Below are 23,207 nucleotides of genomic sequence, written 5' to 3'. Positions count from 1 at the left end.
AGTTGTTTTGACGTGATTGAGTAATAAACATAGGTACACACAAACTTTCGCATTTATAATATTCTTTTTTTCTTTACTATCTTTTCTTCCGATTAAATATTTCTATTCTAGTTAAAGTTTTACTGCCTATTGTTTTGACGAGTAGTCTGGAAGCACCATTATCTACAAACGGAGTTACCTACACATGTTATGTTGTAGGAAGTGCGATAATCATTAGTTTTTAGGTTTCATCCATAAACCTGTTCTGAAGATGTCGTGTTTTTGTTTTGATTGCGTAGATATTGAAGATTGTGTCATGTAGTTACGTTGTAATTGGATTTACCTGATAGGATCTTACTTAGATAGGTAGATACTATTGGTGGGAAAGGAAAAAAGATTACTAGGCGAGTTAGTTGGAATTTTAAGCATAACAATATTTAACCTTTTTTGATATTATGTAGAAATAGGTATCTATAAATCTGAGTTGCATTATCCGCAGAAATAATAGACGGAGTCATTCACGAAATCACTTTGGTAGTTATAGGTACACAACCAACTAGGTTTCTAAACAATATCTACAAATATTAATACCTTTTTTTTTAAGGGGAGAAAATCATCCACTTCTCCTGCCTTGGGCCTTTGCCTGTCTTGATGCGGGATTGTCCGACTTAGCTCCGGAAATATTAGAAACTTAGATACCAATTTATATTTTATCTCGTAGCGAGACCCAACATTCGGTACTAATAAATACCGCACCCTATAGGTAAGTACAGTACGTTCAATTACAATAGATCAGCCGCACCTTATTCGCGATCACGATTGTACACGAAATCGTGATAATTATACTTCGTCCTAATCGTTACAACTCATGTACCTAACTACAGACAACAGCAGGCCAACCTACCCCAATCTGCCAAATTCCTTTATTAGACTTTTAACTTTATAGCTTAGAAATTAAAGTCGAAAATTCAATGGAGTAAACGCTGTCGACTGTACATAGAAATATCGGTAGATTTCGGAATTAGGCGCCTATTGGTATGCTATTCAATGGTAGGTAATATAGTAGCTGTAATCATTCGTGGGTCACGGAATTCTTGTTTCAGTTTTTATGTGTTTTTTAGTAAATAGGTTAGGTTAGGTACCGTAAAAATGATTCCCAAGAATTTTCAACTAAAACATTAAGTGAACAGTTAGTAACATATTTAGACTTAGGCAATTTTTCAGAAAACCGACGTGAAACAATGCTTGCATTGTTGCGTCATGTGAGTGATCTTCGCAATCCCCAAATCCCCAACAACCTCTAATTCCTAACCCCTCAAAAGGCCAGCAATACACTTGTAACGTTTCTGGTGTTTTATTAGGTGAGCCGTATGGCCTTTTACCGACTTGTCTGAAAAAAAACGCAAATAGGATTGAGCTTGTAATCATCTTTAATTAATCGGATATGAATGATCAGTTTGTCAACTCAGCTAACAAAAGCTGAGTTCTTAGGATTTAACGCGACACTAGCGCCAATTGGCAAGCACAAAGTTTTTGCGCTTGTTTTAGAAAAGGATCCTACACCAATGGCATCTTCTCACATCATTAAAAATTCCATTTCTTCGGACCCCGGACGGTAGGTCACGATAAACTAGAAAGTAAAAACAAAATACTATACTACATTAAAGTCGTTAGAATTAATCAAACCGGTATTTCACAATCCGCTAAGCTTATGTCCAAATACTCAAACGCTACTCAATTTTAAAACGCTCTCAAGACTAGTTCTGTCACTATCAATTCTTTATAAAATGACAGAGATAGCACGATATTTAAGTACAACTTAATATTGAGTAGCAATTCAGTATTCGGACGTTAATGTTTGATATCAAAGCTATTTTTAGCCCAAACACGATTAGTTATACCAGAAACAATTTCTAAATTATGCATAAAAGGGCCGTTTATTTTTTGATTAAAAGAAAACTAGTTTAGAATAGCTGTTTATGTTAATTAGATTGTTATTAGTATGATTGGATTTTATAAAACAAACAAAGGATTTTTTGGTAATCAATTGATATTGAGACTTAGCACCAGGGGTTACGAATTAAAATGAAATATTAATAATCGTTTAACAGATTACAGGGAATTCCAAACAGCACTGTCAATGGAGAAAAAATTAATTAGGGTTTTCTTTATCTTTTTTTTAGGGCTTTTATTCTTAAAACATGCTAGTCCTTTGAGTCATAAGTAAACAATACAACCACACATTATACTCTAGGGCATAAGTAACAGAATATCACAGACGCGTGAACACCTTAATAAGTTAATAGCAGCAGATGAAACAGAATTTCCAAAAATCACTATCTGCTCAATGAGTTATTTAATGGTTACTTAACCCAGTCCTTAGCAATTGTTTTCCGTACAAACTTGTTATTAAGGAATAGTTTAAGTAATCATTAAATGTCTCTGAGTAAGAGGCCCAATATCCAACATTTATTCGGGTTTCCATTAAAGTATAGTTAAGGCATTTCCTTAAAAACCATTGGTGAGAACTATGCAGTCAAGATAAAACAGTAGATGTTATGTTCGTTGTTGAATAAGTCATTATGTAATACATAATGGTAGCAGCTGATAAATGTAATAGCTATGTTGTTATATGACAAGAATCGCTTCCAATTTATTTTATGGTGATGGTGGTTTTTTTATACTTAGAGAGGGATTCAAAAGCACGGTTTTTATGTATATAGGATGTAAACGGATCGCTACCAAACACCTATTTGCATAGGTGATGGTAAAAAACGAGTTTTATTTTTAATAAATTAAGGAATACATTGTTTATTGCATATAGATAATAATAGTTGTAATTAATTGTTAAGGCTGTGGTTGAATAATGATATAAACACGAATAACATGAAAATGAAAACGATTAAAATTAGAAAAACTAAATAAAAATATTGTGGAAAGAAATAATTGGAGTGTGCTGTTTACATGTTTAACTAAAAAATTAACGCGTGCAAAACAGCAGGGAAGAGCTAATTAGTTATCAGATTTATAAAGCAAAAGAAACGTCAAAAGTAAAAGGACTAAAAGGATGAAGCGAATATGAACATTTACCTAAATAAAAATCATCAATTTTGAATAGCAAGTAATCAACGCGTTAGTTCCAGTCATCGAAACTGCAATGATAAATGATACACAGCCAGTTCACACAGCTGCACTTCAAGCTAAACAAAACCAGTTTATCATGACCTCGCTTTGTAAAGCCTTTCTGTACATGCAACGGTCAATGTATCCTGGTTTTGTATACCTACAACGTATTAGTTATTCAGGTTTTTTAGTCCATTTACATAAAGAAAGTTCGCAACAAGGAAATTGAATGTTGGTACTAACAAATGCATTCAGTGACGAACATAGGTAACCAAGACCTATGCTTAGCAGTTACAGGAAAAGTTACATGTTTTTTAGTGTATTTTTTGGGATAATGAAGTGATTAGTACTAGGCTATGTTTATTCAACCGGAGCTGCGGACTACCTAGCGGGTTTACCGGGGCTCCGGCTCGAAAAGCAAGAGAAGGAACGGGGTGATTTTTACTCACACTCCCTCTCGCCTCGCCCAAGGCGGGAGAAGTCAATGAACGATTTTCCCCCCTTAAAAAAAGGCTATGTTTATTCAGAGTGAGGTCGAAATTGCAAACCATATTGAATTAATTGATTCAACGTTTTAAGACATTCGGTTAGTTGATTTTTAACTGTCTTACTCAGAGATTTTTAAGATTACTTAAACTACTCCTTAGTAAAGATTTTGTTCTGAAAACAATGGCTAAGGACTGTGTTGAGTAACCATTCAATGACTCTAATTACGGCAGTAAATGGTTGAACAGGTTTGCAAGAGCCGTAGCTGAAAAGCCTCTTGATTAAATTACCCATTCCTCTATCTTAAATAAGTCATCAAAGAAAACGACTCGATCAAAATCGGCTGCTCCGTTTAAGAGCCACGCTGTAACAGACAAACATACAAATTCACAGACTTATAACATTCTTGAAAGCAAGACGTTACAAATAAAGAGTGAAACAGAATGCATAGGATTCATTGTATGTGTTGATGAAGTGAAAATGCTTGGGATGCCGCATGCCGACATATTAACTCGCGCGCCGCGTGGAACTAGCGAACATCCGATTTACGCACGCGCGCGGTAATACTATGTCGCGCGCGTAGCTTATGTTGGACTTGTATATAACCATAGAACATATTCATATTTTAACTTAAACGTAATAGTAATACCTTGGCTCTTTTTAACCGATTTAAAAACGGAGATAATATACGCTTAGATGTAAACATTGCACTAACGTAGTCGGTGGCATTTGAAAAAAGAAGGTAATTTAATTTACTTAGATATTCCTTTGTACTGCACGGTTGGTGCCTAACAGTTATTGCAATGCATGTATGTGTTAGGTACCTATTGTTTTTTTTATTTAACCCTGTAAACTGAGTACACGGATCACCTGATGGTAAGCAATCGCCGTCCGCCCATTGACACTCGGAATAACACATTGAGTGCATTACAAGTGCATTGCCAGCTTTTTCGGGTCTGGGTTAGGAATTTTAGGGTTGTCAGGGAATCGGGAATTGTGAAGATTGGGGAGCAATTGGGCCTCCGATACCTTTAGTCACACAACGAAACACAATTCTATTCTATTCTCTGCAACAATCGGTGATGCTTATTAATGATTGCGGAAATTGTTTAATTAGCGCATACCTTGTATTTATTAGTTTCATGTTATTTATGGAAAAGGGGAAGGAAAGTTAAACGGTTAGTGTAACAACATACCATTTCTTCATAGTCCTTTAAATGTTAGAAAGTAATTTGATATTATTTCAACCGTAACGTAAACACGTATTTATAATTCAAAAAGTGATGAACGATTTGAAACTATATTCCAAAAAATCTTGTTTCGCTATCAAATCTACATGTAATATTTATGTATGTTAAATAAAAGTTTCTTTTTTTCTACTAAATATTTGACAGCCTATTAAAGGAATCTGATATTATCTTGGAGATCGTTTTGCAGATATGTTTATTGTTATAGTATGTAAATGTGGCTGCTAACGGCCTGGTGAGTATAGTGATCAAATTCGTACTAGTGGGATTATAATTAATTTGCTTAACTATGAAATGAAATGAATTTATTTTTGTAAATTGGCTACAAAAGAGCACTATCACACGACAAAACATATTATATAAAAAAATCTAGATGAGGTTGGCATTTCCTAACGGACGTACTCTGAGAAGTAATGCCGAAACAAACTCAGAGAAGAACTAAGATTCTCTATAGTAGGTTAACCTTACTCACAATTGGATACACAACACAAACGTTGCTTCACACCAGTTCTCTGTGAGGCCATGGCATTGAACCGAACAATTGGAGCTAATAACTCTCCCACTTCTTAAAAAAAAACTTTAACAATATGTAGTAATAAGAATACTTTACTAAAGTTCAACTTATTTCATTCCTTGCTTTATAAAAGGATTCAATCAACTTAAATATTTTTTACAAATCTCATCTTTCGTCATTCGGAATTCGATCATTTCAAATATTACTTTCTGATTTGATTGGTTGAGAAAATTGCGTAAGAGCAAGAGAAATGTCGATACCATTGGCTAATGGTTGCACCTGATGACCGTATCATCTGAACGTAACATGTGAGGTGTTTACGAATGTGTATTTTAATGCACTTTTATGGTTTTGATTGATAGCGGAAAATCTGTAATTCAATTAGATGGATTTTTCGTTATTTAATTGTTTGTCGAATGAGTGATGATGATGACGAGGGTAACTGCCAAATTAGAAGTCTGTGCTGCGATATTTTCTTGTTAAAATATCGTTATGGATAAATCCCAAGTAGTAGACTAATATTGTGTAAGCCATGGTATTTTTTCAACAAAACAGGCAAGACTGAGTCTTCTGTAAATAAACCTACTTCCTAAATTTCTTTGAAGATTCACGAATGTAGTCATAGTATTGCCTAGCTGTGTCTATATAGCGGGTTTACCGGGGCGCAGGATCGAAAAGCAGGAGTAGAAACGCGGTAGAAACGCGCGAGTGGCGGTTTTTAGTCAGTAATAGTCTGATCGCACCCTCACACTCTCACCTCACCCAAGGCGGGAGACGTCATTGGTTGATGCTAGACCCTAAAAACAAGCGCAGTAGTACTCACAAATATGTAGTCGATTTTTTAAAATAGCAACAAACTTTTGCCTCCGTGTCATCTTCATTTTACCTTTAACAGCAATCAATTTTGACTTCACCTATATTTATTATTACGGGACTCTTCATCTCCAAGCCACAATTGACCGGTTTGTCTATAATATTCAGCCTGTCAATTGGAAACTATGACACATGACAGTGGCATTCCTGTTTACCTAACTGTAGTGTACACATGACATTAAGATCAGTGAGAACATTTGCTATGTTATCTCCGCTGTGCATCTTGTGTTAGTAATAGAAATTGTCATTACAGAGTACTGGTGCAAGATATATAAGACATTATGTTGTGTGTATGTAGGCCGTTGGTTCATTGGTGCATATAGTATGCAATGTACAAGTTTAACTATAGAACAAGAAAGTGTTGAGTCTGGCCATAATTCATATTTTTTTTTATTTCGAAGAAACTATTTTGTAAAAAAGAAACGTTTAAGTTTGGTCTTAATTTCTTTTGTGGCAAGCAATGTATAAGTGCGACTACCAAACAAGGAAAGGTCTAAGGTCTTTTTTGAAATTGGAATTTTTCGTATTGTGATGAAGTATTTTTGCAGTTTTTCAAGAAAACTGATATATTTTTTATAGTGTACTGTCAATTAAATCTGAGACCGAGCAATATAAATGACGTCAGTGGTCTAGTCTTACCTAACAAATAAAATGATCTGAAAGTTCATTGTCAACCTAGTATACCATAAATGGATACTAGATCAAATCATCACAAATTGTTGACAAAACAAGATCAGAATCCGAATCTTTGTTGTAATTGATTACGTAATAGATTGCATATCAATCCAAATTAACGTCTTCATGCAAATTTGCAGTTATGCAGTCATTCTGTAACATTTAAGAATCACAGCTGCATACTTGCATGACTGCTTTTACCCTAAATTGATAATATACTTTGATAAGAGCATTTTGTAGAAATGCCTGGCTTGTCTTGATTGCCTCTTCTATCTAATAGTCTGTCGCAAGTCGCGACTGCATTCGACTAAGATGCTAAATTGTTTCTCTTACATTTCGACGTTTCAACGTTCGTTTGAATTTGATAGTCTAATTCATTATTCCTTTCATTTTGATCCTCAGTCCTACAGCCCGGAATATACCTACATTTTTTAACACAAACATTAAACACAGAACTACAACAGAAGGAAAGGAGGAATGCATTGTGAAGGGCAGATGGCAGCTGATTTAATGACGTGATCCTGTTGAAACAAAATTTGAACGTTTTATTGATAGGAAACGAGCCTAATCTTTCACATTGCTATACAATATAATATTTACAATAGTTTCACAGTGCTATTACTGACAGTTTCGTAATTGAAAAACCCAATAACAATGATTGACTCGTGTATCAAATCCCCCATCTACACAGAAACCACAAACATAATGATGTCATATTAACCATTATAAACATAATTAATTAAAGAAAATTGACTACATGACTCACGTTTTTACAACTCAATATTTATATTTAATCAAAGAAAAAAAACACCGTTATGCCATGAGTTATAAGTAAAATATTACGGTCACTATGTCAGTAACTAATAGGTTACAATTGTCATGCATTATTTACATATGATGACAGACAGACGGACGGACGGATCGTAAGTTTAACGCCAATCACGTTTAGATATGGTTTTTACGTATGTATATGCACAAATATAAAGCCTGATTTTTTATCATCAGGCAATTTTTTTCTAAAAACCGATTTCACTGAAAAAAGACGGTTAAAAAAATATTAAAAGGATCAAATTGACTTTCATAGTCGGTGTTTCTCATTATTGTTTGTTTCTTATTTAACACCGACCTCTGATATAAAAGTTATTTTGACCATTTTCGTGTTCTTTTTAACTGATTTTCTTCAGTGAAGTCGGTTAGTTTTTAAGTAATTTTTTTTAATGGAATGTTCGGATGATTCCTAACTCTCAAAAAAATATTTGGCTTGTGATAAAAAATCAGATTGTATATGTATATAAAAATGAATGTAGGTACGTTTTTGATATAATTAAGTAGGTATTTATGCATGGATTACACGTTTTTGCGAGTGATTAAGTAGGACATCGGAGCTGATGAAACTAAGGAATTCTAAAACAGTGTTTCGATATTACATTGCCTGTCGTTAATTTTATTACTGCAATTAAAGTGATAATTAATTGGCTGGTTAGTGGATAAATATTATATTAATTAATAATAGTTTCGAAAATTACTAAGTATGCAACTAAACCTAGTTACATTATTACTATTTGCCCTGAAATCGACCGTTCAAACCTCGAAATCAAAACAAACTATGTTATCAAATGAATGAACGCGTTGATGTCTTTTGTACTAGCTACATAACACGCGTACGTGTAGAGACCGTACGTAACATTTTGCTGGCCAATATCACCATAGAATAAAATTAACTTGTACAAAGGGAATTTAACTTATGATAACTTCACTACTTAACACGGACTACTAGATACTTTATATCTTTTTTATGTAGTGTATGTATGTAATAACAGACATATGAATTACTTAAATACTAAAATTAATCACAAAGTAATAAATTACAAGATTTAAAAATATTTACTAGTGTTGAAATGAAATAAACTTTATTTCATTTAAAGACATATTAATCATTAAAAAACAACATTATTTGATTGATTTTACGCAGTGTGAAATGTAGAGCACGTCACTTAGATGATTAACCGTCTTGATTGGCTTTCGTCATAGACCGGCGCACGCGCTGAAAAAATAGATTTATGTGCAGAGCGCAATAGTGAATTTGTAATTCTTTTTCAGCTGTTTCAGCACTACTGTAAGTAAAGTAATTAATAGTCGTTTTGTTATTGAAAAATGTATGTTAGCTTATTAGAATGATTCATGTAATTTCAGGGTTGAATATATTGATATTTTCATGTTTTTGTATTATGTCTTTTGGGAATGAGTCAATATTTTTCTATACAAAAAAATATACTTTTGATGAAACTGACACGAGCCCGCCAACTACCAACTCGCGCATGTTGAACGAATAGCGTTGGGGCCAACATGTGGATCAGGCTTTGTACTTATGAGTGCATTCATTAATAAATAAAACAATATCGAATAAATCTTTAAAGTACGGTAAGGTACCACAAATTTTCAACATAAAAAAACAACATATCATAATAAAAATTTAGCACCACCAACCGCGAACCGCAGCATTTGGTAAATGACAATAATGATGAACTGGATCCGAAGTGTCGCTGGTGCCGTCCCGTATGGTTATCAGAGCATCCACGACTAATGGCGGCGACGTGACCACGCCTACGACGCGGTTTTAAACTAAGCCTTGCATTCACTAAGGGCGTAATGCTAAAAAGAGTCCAATAGTTTTTTTGTAAAAGGTTATATGTATTATATTTTCTGGCTTTGTAATATATGACCTATGAGCATTTTAATCTTTGTACTTAATTGATATTAACATTAAATCCGCTGAACCAAGTAAGTATAAAAGTTTTCTTATGGAATAAGTTGGTAAACGAGCAGACGGATCACTTGATAGCTTACCATGTTTCTCCAGAGACGTTACAATTGCGTTGCCAGCCTTTGGAAGTTTGTGCCAGCATTTAAAGGTTGTTGGGGATCAGGGACTGGGAAGATTGGGAAGGGGAATAATTGGGCCTCCAGTAGCCTCACACAACGAAACATAATGCAAGCGTTGTTTCACGTCGATTTTCCGTGGTATCACTCCGGTCGATTCGGGCCATTCGTGCCAAATTGTCATATTTGATATCTGAGCATGTCAATCGTACTTATTTGATATAACACTGAATCTGCTGAACTAAATATAAAAGGTTGATTGCACTGACTCATTTCTACACGATAATGTGTCTAGAAAGTCTTGTAGTATTTGCTAATATTCATATATGACAGTCTCATAGTATTTGCTAATATCTATTAATTAGGAAATTAAAAACAAGTTACTGCCTCTGATTAAGTTGCAAGAATTGCATTTCGTTATATTTATTGATATTATTGATACGTAATACATATGTGTAATGATTTACAAATAACTATTATCTAATCAAAGCAAACTATAACACTTTATCGTTGATATATCCAGTGTTTTTTTTTATAAAATTAAATAGGATATATCCTCCTTTGGGGCTACTGTGTGTGCGTTTAAAAACATACAATTTCACATACACGTGACATCCAGACCGAAAAATTAATAGATCACACAAAGAGAGTTTCCGTACGAGAATCGAACCCGCTACACGTTGCGCGACAGTCGGTTGCCCAGCCACCGCGCCAACCGCGTGCAGTGATTGTATGTGACCAACATCGACATATATTATGTATTTGAAGTAAATTTTCCCCAAGTCTAGTGAACCAAAGCCCTTACCCACCAGATGAAACCAATACTTTCTACGATTATTATTGGATAAAAGTGAGCTTGAGAAACTGTTTGGTCTCAAAGTATTCCTTAAAGACACAATGGAGGCTCTAGCCTAACATTAACCCGGTCTTAGGGTCAAAACTCATGGGGAAATGCGTTTGAGCACTTTATAGTATGTTATTTTTACCACTTAAGGGGATTCGTATATTCAATTGTTACTTCAAAGGAAAATCATTTGAAAGTGTTCGAAAAGACTATATTCGATTGTTATTTCCAAAGAAAATAACTTATACTCAAACGCTACTCAATTTTAAGTTGTACTTAAGTATCGTGCTATCTCTGTCATTTTATAAAGAATTGGTAGTGACAGAACTACATTTGAGAGCGTCCTAAAATTGAGTAGCGTTTGAGTATTCGGGCATTAACAATGTTCATAGGAACATCAATCTTTTCAAAAATCGGATTGAAATGCTTTTGATATAGATGAAATCGTCTATCATACTAATACAACCTCGTTGCTCAAGTGATTGCAAGTGCGACTATCTAGATTTTAGATCTTAGATTTGAATACCTAGCCTGATACTTACAGTACGTAACATCCTTAATTATAATTAACTAGTTTCGAGTCACAGAGGGACTCTTCATCATGAGCAGCGTGCGCAGACGCGGTGACGTCGCGCAGCCTACATGAATTCAAGTATATTAAAAATATTAAATATCTACTTAAAGTTTAATACTTACTTAGATAAAAAAAAACCGGTGTAATTTATATAAATCATCGACTATTTAACAAATAATGATAATGAATGGGATCAATAAATTTATTTCATACTCAATAAAGTCTAGTTGTAAATTATAATAAATAAGTATCAATTTAATGGCCTAACAAGTGCTCATTTTGGTTAATAAACATTTCCTTCGTCATCGGTTGGTATATTAGTTTTTTTTTTAACTGTACCCCGAGGCTGCTTTTAATTTAGTGGTCGGCTACTTTATTTTGCGGTGTTGTAATATTTATTATATGTATCAGATAAACTACATTTTAATTTTGCTACATAATATTGCTCTTATTTTTCTAAGGGTTTTAAGGTGTCAGATAGATAAGTAGTCCCTGTCATATATTGATTTTAAACCAGTTTTACAGTTCTGAACTTCCATTACTAATGTATACTACCGAATAATTTTACTTTTTCTATGGTATAAGCCGGAAAACGAGCAGACGGTGATCCGTCTGCCTGATAGTAAGCAATTGCCGCCGCCAATGGACATCTAAAACACAATCCAAGGCAAGAATCGGGGTTTGGGAAGATTGGGAAGGAGGAATAAAAATTGAAGATTGGGAAGAGGGATAGACTTGGGCCTCTGGTAACCTCACTTACACAACGAAACATAACGCAAGCGTTGTTTCACGTCGGTTTTCTGTGAGGCCGTGTTATAACTCCGGTCGAGCCGGCCCATTCGAGCCGAAGCTACACTCCTACACTTAAACTTACTAACTAACTACCCACTTGCAGTAAGAAGACATAGTTAACATAATAGACTGATATATTTACAATCACGCACCCAAATTATAGTTGGGTGAGCATAACTAAATATAATGACAGGTGTAAGTTCCGTGTCACATACTGTGCTCAATCCCTTACAATACAGGATGATAAGGCACTTTAAAGGGCAAATGAGTTCTACATTTATAACTAATGAGGTATTACCAAATAACGGAACGTATATTTTCAAAACTCATCGTTGGAATGGAAATATGAGTTTTGTAATTAAAATTGAATGTTAATTTGTGTTAAGATGATGATTGAAATATTGATTAGAGGGCAGTTGGTTTTCTATTAGATATAATTTTACGGGTACAGTTCACTCTCATTAATTCAAACTTTCATAAAACTAGTTCTGTCACTATCAATTCTTTAAAAAATGACAGAGATTGCACGATATTTAAGACAACTTGAAATTGACTAGGATTTCATATTCCGGCTCAAATCGGCCAAATTGATAAATTAATAAAGCGATTTATCAAAGAATAGAGAGAGTGATCATAGGACAACTATTCTGCTATAGCAACATTTCATAAATCAGATAATTTTGGCTCAATAAACAGCACAACAAAAATAAACATAATTGTCCATGACAGATCGCTATGTGAAAAAATGTACAGTGAACTCTTGATAATTCAACTCCGTAGAAATACTCTTACCAAGTATTGATTGCAGCGTTATTATCAAACAATTAACACACTAATGCTTGCATCAATAATTGCATATAAGCTCCGAAATCAAGATAAAATTAATAGTATGTGTTGCTCGATACTTTAAAATTTTCACTTGAACAAAATTTTTAATTTACAAACCAATCAAATTATGATGAAATCATCCAATTAGCGGAATGAGGTATAATCACTCATGTGGAAGTCAATAAACGTGATGGAAACCTGATTAGGTGTCATAAAACTCTAATATTAAGATATATTTAAGATGGTAGAATGTTTTCTTCCGTGTGTCAAATAAATAAGGAAATAAAATAATTTAATTACAAAACTAACAAAAGCATTTCGTTTTCTAATGCTTTCTGCTAGAGGTTAACGAAAAGAAATAGACTGCCGTAAATAAAACTTCAAATCATTAAATGATTACGTAATGGAGTAAAGTAGCATAGTCAAAAACGTTTACAAGGAGATGGATCAAAATTGTCCCTCGTCTTACGTAACATCTCAAAAGAAAGATAAACATAAACAAATATGGCCTATTTACTTACACCTTCATATGAAAAAAACTGCAATGAAATTAATTCAGACCTTGTTATGTTAAATTAGTTCGTGTAAGTACCTATTTATGGATCGATTTTGACCTGGGTCAATTTTGTATGGATTGTGATCCGTCTTCCGGTCCAGCCAAGGAACCTATCGAAATGAAATATAGTCTAACAAATTTATAAAAAATATAAAGTGATCTACATAGTAGAGGAAACAGAGGCTATCTGTGACACAGATAACTTCCTAAAGTGGTATCTATAGTTCATTATCGATTAAACAAAAGACGTACAATTTTGTTACTTATTTCTGTAATAATTAGACACATTTTCATTTAAAACCATTTGTACTCTGTAGTTTTTAATTTAACTATAATTGTGTGTTTGTAGTACAGTCTGAACCAGTCTACATCCTCTACATTTATTACAGTAACCGGTAATAAATATTGCACATCGAAATTTCGAAAGAGACAATCTGACAAGTCGCCGCTTACCTATACTGCTCAAAATTCTGCGCCGCTGAAAATATTCACTTCACTCTACATTTCAATTCACATAGAATAACACAAATAAATATAGTGTGTACAATGGGCGGTCTTATCGGTTACCTCGAATCATTAAAAGATTGAAAAAGAAAAACATTTGTGCTAAGTAATATCACACAAAATTGTCTCTTTCCAAAAGTCAATGTGCAGTATCTATTGCCGGGTAATGTACAAACGTAAAGGTTATAAATAAAGATCGGAATTCAAGACAAATAGGTCGAGGGCTTCCTCAAACAAAGCGCGTCCCCCGAAGCAGCAATTTGGACTATGTCGCAGACCGTCAATCTGTGTTATCTATTTTCTAGAAAACTGTTGTTTCAAACACCGTAATTCCGGTAATATTGTGTTCGTACCAAGACAGATCGGCTATTTCCTTGAATAAAGACATTGAGATTTGGATCGCGGTAAACTTTGATACAATGTGAAATTGTTACTCGAGTGCAATGTTGTGGAATGATTTGTTTATTGTTTTGGAAATGTGTTGTGAATTTGTACGATGCAATGATGGTAAATAGGTTGAGAAAAAGTACGAAAAACATTAGCAATATGTAGGTATGTATCCAATAAATGTGAGAGAGCCATGTTTCGGCACAAATGAGCCGGCTCAAAAGGAGTGATACCACGGCCTCACAGAAAACCGACGTGAAACAACGCTTGCGTTATGTAAGTGAGGTTACCGGAGGCCCGATTACCCGCCTTCCCAATCCCCGATTTCCCAACAACCCTTAAATTCCTAACCCCCAAAAGGCTAGCAACGCACTTGTAACACATCTTATGTTTCGGATGTCCATGAGCGGCGGCGATTACATATCATCAGGCGATGCGTTTGCTCATTTACCGGCTTTTAAGATACAAAAGAAAACAGTTTCTATGTAGAAACTTATGGGCTGATATGAGCTTTGAAATAATTTCTAGAATGTTTCTGAGCTTTCATATAATTTCTCTAATATTAGTGTCAATTTCATGCATTGGGTTACCAATGATGTCATTCGATTAGTCTAGTACTTATCTATTCAACTTGACTCATACGGCTAACGCGATGATATTGCAGTTCCGATAAATATGTCAATTGCATGACCTGAAGTATGAACAAATATTGATTCTATTTTAAATCATAGCGAAGAAATATCGTAACAAAACAGCAACAACGATTACGCTATACTTACGTCAAGTGATAATTTCGAAAGCACGAAATAATTTATTGAGATGAGTCGCTTTGCTAAAGAGTGAAGTGATAAGTAACACATATGTATACAGCCTGTTTTTTTAATCACCAGCTAATTTTTTTCTGAGAGTTAGGTAGGTATCAACATAAATTCTATTTAAATAAAAATACAAAAAACCGACTTCACTGAAGAAAGAAAGTTAAAAAAACATTAAAAGGATTCCTTTAATCAAAGTCAATTTGACTTGATTTCGAAAGTTGCTGTTTCTCATTATTGTTTGTTTCTTATTTAGACACAACTTTTAATTAAAAGTTATTTTGACCATTTTAGTGTTCTTTTTAACCGATTTTCTTCGGTGAAGTCGGCTATTTTTTATTGCAATAAGTTTGGATCGCGGTTTTAATTTAAAATGTGAATGTTTCAATGATATCTAACTCTCAGAAAAAATGGATGGTGGTAAAATATCAGACTGTATATAAATCAAGAACATTATATAACTGCTTCATATAAACATTCATAATTAAAACATCAAAAGGGAGTGTAATTAAGACCATAATACGAATTATTACGTAAAAACTCGAAATGCAGAATCGTATTAGACAGTTGTAAGTTTCGTGTCGAAAATATAAGAGTGATTATAAATAGATTTTGTTTCGCGAGATAATTTATGTTTTGCGAAGCATTCGGACGGTAAATCATCACTTTCTCTGTTCGTTTCATAACTTTTAGGCGGAGATAGGCTGTGTGTTAGTAATTGGTAGTTAGTTATAGTCATGCGAACTTTTATTGCAGGAGTTAATGTTAGATTTTTATCACATTTTAAAGATAAATAAGGCATATAACGTTGTTAATAAGATTATAAACCTTTTTAAAGATACTTAGCATACAACGTAGGCTATAATTATGAATTTTGATATTTTTATGAATTCTATGAATTACACTTTCAAATAATTTCTCTGGAATCAGTGGGCCTTTTAAAGGTCGACTATCTAATGACTTTGTCATATAAGGATTGAGATCGCATGCTTAACAATCATACTTAGAAATATGAAGCAACGAAACAGCATCAACACCAAAAGCTACAAAGTTTCTCAGGCCTCGGCCTCGAATTGCGGGCAGCGGGGCGGCGGCGGCAGCGGCGCGGCAGCGGCAGGATCTTTTGCGTAGTAATCAAATGGATCGTTTTCGAAAACAGCGGCGGCGGAGCGGCGCTATAGCGGGCAACGAGCGGTGCACTAAGTCAAGCGGTGACCGCCCGCGTTGCGCGTTTGCATTGTAGTATAGTGATAAGTACCTACATATTTTTTGTGATATCAAAATGTCCTCGGACGTGCAAGAGCAAATGATTTCGGCAATCTTTGAGGGACATCCATATCAACATAAAAGATGTTTACATAAAAATAGAAGAAAAATTAACCAATTATGGGAAGAAATAAAAAACGAACAATATTGAAGATAAAGCAAATTGACTGATTTCGACTCTAGATAGTTTCTTAATATAGTCAAAAGTTTCTACACTCATTCTAGTGTAGTCGTAGAATTTGTCGGGATTTTGTCATGTTCTTCATAATTTCGATAAAACTCGCCATTTATTTTCAGTATAGTAGGTCTTCTTCTTTAAAAGTAAATCGAGCGTTACGAATTTTTTTAATTAAAAATGATTTCAATGTTCGCTAATAAAAACAAATATGCAACACAACGAAATACACCGCTGTAGTGCCGCGCGATATAAATCAGTTTCGAGAACGGGTATTCCGCGCCGCCGCCGCCCCGCTGCCCGCAATTCGACTGCCTCAGGCCTCGGCCTAAATTTTCGGGCAATTAGCGGCAGGATCTTTGCGTATAATTAAATGGACCGGTTTTCGAAATTACAAAAAGCGGCGCGGAATTGGGCAACGATCGGTATTCCAGTTGTAAGCGGTGACCGCCCGCGTTAAGCGTCTGCATTGTAGTATAGTTTGTGTACCTACATAATTTATGTGACGTATCAAAATTCCTCGGACGTGCAAGAGCAAATGATTTCGGTTCTTTGAGAGGACACCCATACGGAACAGGATGTGAACCATAATTAGAAGAAAAATTAACCAATTATGGGAGTAAAAAACGAACTGAATATTGCAAGACTAAAGCAAGATTTTTATCACTCTTGATAGTTTCAAGAAATAGTCATAAAGTTTCTACACTAATTCTAGTGTAGTCGTAGAATTTATGGGATTTTGTCTCAATGTTCTTCATAATTTCTAAAACTCGCCATTTATTTTCCTTGCCCTATAGTAGGTCTTCGCTTTTGCCAATGCGTTAGGAATAAATTTATCAAAAAGATTTCGTTCGCTAATAAAAACAAATATCTCGACAACACAACCACGAAAGCACTACAGCTGTAGGCCGCGCGATCTGCCCGCTAGTTTCGAGAACGGGTCCGCCGCCGCCGACCCGCTCCCGCTCCAGGCCGCCGCCGCCCCGCTGCCCGCTAAAATTCAGGCTGAGGCCTCAGGGTCTGTATGCTGTAATATATACTATGTCTTAGTCTAAGGATGAATTTGTATACTATCTGTCACATAAGTTTATCTGGTACTTATAAGAAGGTGGTGAAACAGCCGCTTAAGTCTATTAAGATGTAACAAATGAGATTCCGCTCTAGAAATATCTTTGTCATCTAGGTTATCAGATATATAGTTAATTTAACCAAAATTAACAGTAGAGAGTAAAAAAAACTAACCGGCGTTTACTTTAATTTAATTTAATTAGCAAATGTCAAGTTTAATTTTATGTACCAACGAAATTTTAGCGGATATAACCACATTGAAGAAGTATTTAATTACGCACTCTACGATTATCTTTCAATGTAGATTTTATCAGTTTATTTATTTATCGATTAGATCTCGCAATTACAAGGCCAAGTGGGCTGTTTTTGCAAAATTTTTATTTAGTTAATTAATAGTAATATTTATGTGTTTGATTAGTTTATGAACGTTATAATTTATGTGTTATCCTTTCTTTAATATTTTGCAATTAAATGTTTAGTATAGAGAGATATATCATGGTACTAATTAATAAAGTAACAGTACTCTTGCGGTATCAAGGATTTACAAAATATGTACTTGAAATGTATTTCGCTGTACATACTATTGGCTCTTTTACCGGTTCATCTCATCACATCAACATCCTATAAGCGGCCACTGCTGACCAAAGGCCTTTTCTCGCCTTTGTTCAATGCGTTAAGCAATATGAACAAACAATCTTAAGATTACAAATTATAAGTCCAGGTTTCTAGGTATTATCCGGAGCTGCGGACAACGTAACAGATTACCGAGGCTCTGGCTCAAAGCAGGAGAAGAACGGGGTGGTTTTTAGTCCGTAAGAGTCTGACTCTCTGTCTCGCCTCACCCAAAGAGGTAGAAATCATTGGATGATTTTCCCCTCTCAAAAAAATGTTTCTGGTTATTTTTTTATCGGTATTTCTACCTTTATTTCAACCTCCATCAATTTTCTTGCCCACTTGATAATTAAAAGCTACATTACAGCTTTCGCTCACACAACACATTGTTTAATGAATAAGGCTTATGCATATCGCATGCATATAATTGCATACACTCATTTAGCTCAGTCATCACGACCACCCTTGCGGAGATCTAAAACTCAGTTGAAGATAAGATTGTATCTAGTAATCTAGTTCTTGTACTGGGAATGTATTGGTATGTCTTAGTGGCCGTACAATGGAAGGTAATTGCTGATCATCTTGTTTGCAAGATTAATAGTCTCATGTTTGATATTAGCTAGTCATTGCTTGTTGGTGGTGCAACAGATAAGACCTATATCAACAGTTGAGAGATGATTAAGTTAGTAGTACCCTGTTAGTTTATAACAAGGTTTCCCAAATTAATTATTGGTTGGATTTGGATACTGCATCATCACTTACCAGGCCAGATAGCGGCCATACGTCAACCCATCAAACGTAAAAAAATATTATGACATAATGCATATTATTATGCTTTTTCTCATAGGTACCGTAAATGGATCATCTAGCTATTATGCACTTTATTGAATGTGGAGTCAATGACTGTCCTCTAACACCCTGACCAAATAGTTCAATAAACCACTGACTGATGTTTCACCAATTAAAAAAAAACTAGGAATAAAAAAAATACTAAAATTAATACATATCGACGACCATCTCACACATTTCCCACGGAATCTTCATAAAAATTTGACTATCTCTACGTAAATTTATCAGATATACCGTTCAATTTAATAAGTAATACAAATACTTACATATCTTCAATTTTATCAATTTACCTAATTAACATGATCCGTATGGTAGAAGAAATAATAATCTCCAATTTCTTTATATTTAGAGTTCCGTAGCTCAGACAAAATACATACGCTTGCTTAAGTCAAAACGGACTTCACGTTTTGTTGTTCTGTCTATTCGTTTTTTCATCGATTTGTCTGTCTTTAACCTTTATCTCGGGATCGCATAAATGTATCAAATGCTTGGAGTTATCGAGTTGAAAAAAATAATAGGCTTTTAACAGAAACTATAAGTATACCTAAATTATTGTAATGTTTAACATGGGTACATGTGTAAAACATGTATGACATGGACACTGACCAAGAGTCGGTGGAGAACAAATATAATAGTATTAAAAAAAGTATATATGTATACCTAATTGTATATTGTACGGAATCCTCAACGACCAAGTCTTGATTCGATTCGATGTTTTAAAACACCGACAGAGCCTCATTTTACCGAATCATATGCAAAACGGAAGCGAAAATTTTACTACTAGTTTTTCAAAACTGCTTTAAATTCTTGCGCGACAGCCTACTATATGTAGACGCATAATGTTTTGGCAATTAAGTTTCAAAAAACGTATACTTTAGTGTTTCCGAATGGACAGCAATTTACATAAAAAAGAACTGAGATAAAGAAAACGCATTAGGTTTTAGAAAGGTGCTTATCTCTAGACAATTTATTTAATTATGAATCTAGATTTTATAGAAAAATATCCTGTATTTTTTGTGTTCAATAAATATGTTGCTTGTATTAGTTTTTCGAAGGAAATGTGACATTTACTAAGTGCATAACGGAATATGCACTATTGCAAGACTGCGATATATTGGTCTGAGGTTTTGATAAAAACCTTTGCGGTTTAAATAAATAAACAAACCATGTTTTTGATTCAATATTGTTCTTAGATACTTGATGATTAATAGAATATAATCTATCTTCTTTATGTGTAAAACAAAGTCGGGTTAATCGACATTGGCTAGACGCATTTTCATGATTTGTTGTTTTCGTCTACGGCCCGAATTTTTGAACATCGAGTTCAATGATTTTTGTTTATAGTTACTTTTATTTTTATAGCTTTAGCTAACTTCCCTAAGCTTTGCTGAATTGAAGATCCCATTTCTATTGGCATAAATTTTAATATTCTCGTAAAATCAAAATGTAGTGTCAAAATTTAGAAACTTATGGCTTAGCCTATAGCCGTTAGGAAAATTAACATATGAAATGGCGATAAAGACTGAATTTTCGAAAAGATTTACCGTTTTTTTTTTTTTAGTTTTTGTAGGTAATTTTGATTTAGATAGGTAGACTTTTGGGTCTAGGCATAAATGCTAGTCATAAATCTCATTACAATAACTGGTTTGGTGTCTGCGACATCAACTGTGGAATTTAGAATTATTTTAAGTAGATCCCGATTCTTATGAAAAAATCAAAAGCAAACTTTCCAATGTGTTTTATTTTAATCTGTTTTGGAGATTATTAAATGTAAACTAATAAACAATAAAATCTTTCTCTTTATAATTAAGTGTAGACTAATAAGGATTAGATTACTTAATATTATTTATCATCATAAGTATATAGAATTAGAATGTATTTTTATTATATTTCTCGGTATTATTTATTGGAGTCTAAAGTAAAGGATTTAAGTATTAACTTATTTTTACACATTAATACAATTTCTATATCAATTTGCAGTAAATTAATATTTAATTATATCACACTTATATTACGTGTGAAAGTTTGTTTGGATATTTGGATGTTTGTCCGTCAATCTCGTTGAAACTACTGAACGGATTTTGATGAAATTTCGCGAACTGAATTGGATGAATATAAATTATATTATTATCGAAATGAAACAGTTTACTATTAACTAATATGTTACTCACGTAACTGTTTGGCTCATATTCATGAACAGCGTTACGACTACGACGCGGCCAACATCGCGCAGTTTATTTAATACAAAAATGTGTACTAATGTTAGTATTTTTGTTTAAACTGCAAGTAGTGTGGAAGCATGATTGGACAAAAACTCTAACAATTAATTGATGAACAATAGCTTTATAATGCAACTACATTGATACTCTAACAATCTTACTTTTTACTTAACATACATAACACACACAAGGCAGAGACAATGGAACGCCAATTGCTATGAATCTTACATACCTCTTTCGCTTCATCAACAGTCACGAATCTTTTCATGCACGATCTTCGGTTATACTTAATTAGGCCCTTCTTTAATATATCGCCAATCTGTACTCTATATGTCCGTCTAGGGCACCCCCTACAAACGGTCCCATTCATATTTGCCTTGTATACTTTAAATACTCTTTCGTAAATCTGCTTTCATCAATCCTTTCTACATGTCGAAACCATCGTAACATTCCCTATTATTTACTTAACAATGCCTACAAAAATGTTTTGTGACGATAATTTTAAAACTCACTACTTTTGTACGTTTTCTTTGGACGTTATAATTGTTGGTGTAACAATGCCTTGTAAAAGTGTATGTTTGTAAACAATGTATGGCAAAGTTCAACTGACACGCTAGCTGATCCCACATATTGTTATTTTTGTAGTTGTTTTAACTTAAATTTTAAAGGAAAATGTTGGTTTAGGATGTGTGGTTTGATTTGTTTTTGGTTATTTGGTAATTAATTTAAATATTTTTTTAGATTTAGTAATGTAAAGTGTTCATAGTGCGTTTAAATGTGGAGTTTTAAGGAGGGTTCATATCTGAATGAAATTGCGTCGCGTAGTTGTTACCGGAGGCCCTATTACCCTTCTCAATCCCCAACAACCCTTAAATTCCTAACCCCCAAAAGGCAGGCCGGCAACGCATTTGTAACGCTTCTAGTGTTTCGGGTATCCATGGGCGGCGGCGATTGCTTACCATCAGGTCATCCGTCGGCTCGTTTACCGGCTTATACCATAAAATATAAAACACTTAACCGATGATACGTTAGTGCGACCGTTGATACGCTCGACGTATTTTACGACCGATAGGAATCTTCCATTTTAAGTTTACCAGATTTCATTTAAATTCGAAAAGCTTCGTGTTCGTAACCCTGTTAGATAAACCATAGTACACATAGTACGAGTTTGCTTTACGTTTAAAGTAATAGAAATGAGAGCGCGTTCGGCGCTCTGATTGGTTGGTTTATTCTTGCCGGCCAATCAGAGGGTTGAACGTGCACTCTTTTCGATTTTTTTCTACATTTGATGGGTCGACATTGGCCGCTATCTCACCTGATGGTAAGTGATGACGGCCTACGATGGAGCACGTCTTCCCATAAGCAACTTATTCACTCGGGCTTTGAAGACACCCAGGTCACCCATCAGAAAACACAGACTCAAACTCAAACTCAAATCATTTATTGCATTCATGTGTACATTAAGATGATACATAATTAGGAGTATTTGTCTCAACATGAAACCCGGCCAGGGTACGGCAACATACATTTAGTAAGGAGTTCCACCCTTAGCAGTTCGCACAAGGAAGCTTGAAGCGAAGTGCTTCATGCGATTGTCTTGTGGTTCGATGTTTTAATTTTATTAGCATCATCTTTATGCGATACTCACAATTTTTTTACTCTTTATAATTAAGGAAGGTTAAGCTATATAATGTATATCATACTATGACATTTAGGAGCGGAAGAACAACAGAAAGTATGTAAAATTCTCACGGCGATGTATCTAAGTAAAACATTCCAGTGTAGTTGCAGGCTTTGCAAGACACAGTAAAACTTATAAAGTTCAAATTGGAATGATTCAATGGGAGAGCTATACAACCAAACTGTAAGCACTTTGGACTCTGTTAACATTGAAATTGTAACTCTATTGAGCATTTTTTAACCATAACACTCTCTTTTACT

General features: G+C 34.3%; 1 protein-coding gene across 1 annotated transcript in view; it reads left to right on the top strand.

The window, feature by feature from the left end:
* LOC118266319 (uncharacterized) overlaps positions 1 to 23,207 on the top strand; it is a 95,262-nt gene that overhangs the window by 519 nt on the left and 71,536 nt on the right. The window lies entirely within an intron of this gene.

The sequence above is a fragment of the Spodoptera frugiperda genome, chromosome 7 (genome assembly GCF_023101765.2).
Source record: "Spodoptera frugiperda isolate SF20-4 chromosome 7, AGI-APGP_CSIRO_Sfru_2.0, whole genome shotgun sequence".
NCBI classification, from domain to species: Eukaryota; Metazoa; Arthropoda; class Insecta; order Lepidoptera; family Noctuidae; genus Spodoptera; species Spodoptera frugiperda.
This window is presented reverse-complemented; position numbering and strand designations above follow the sequence as displayed.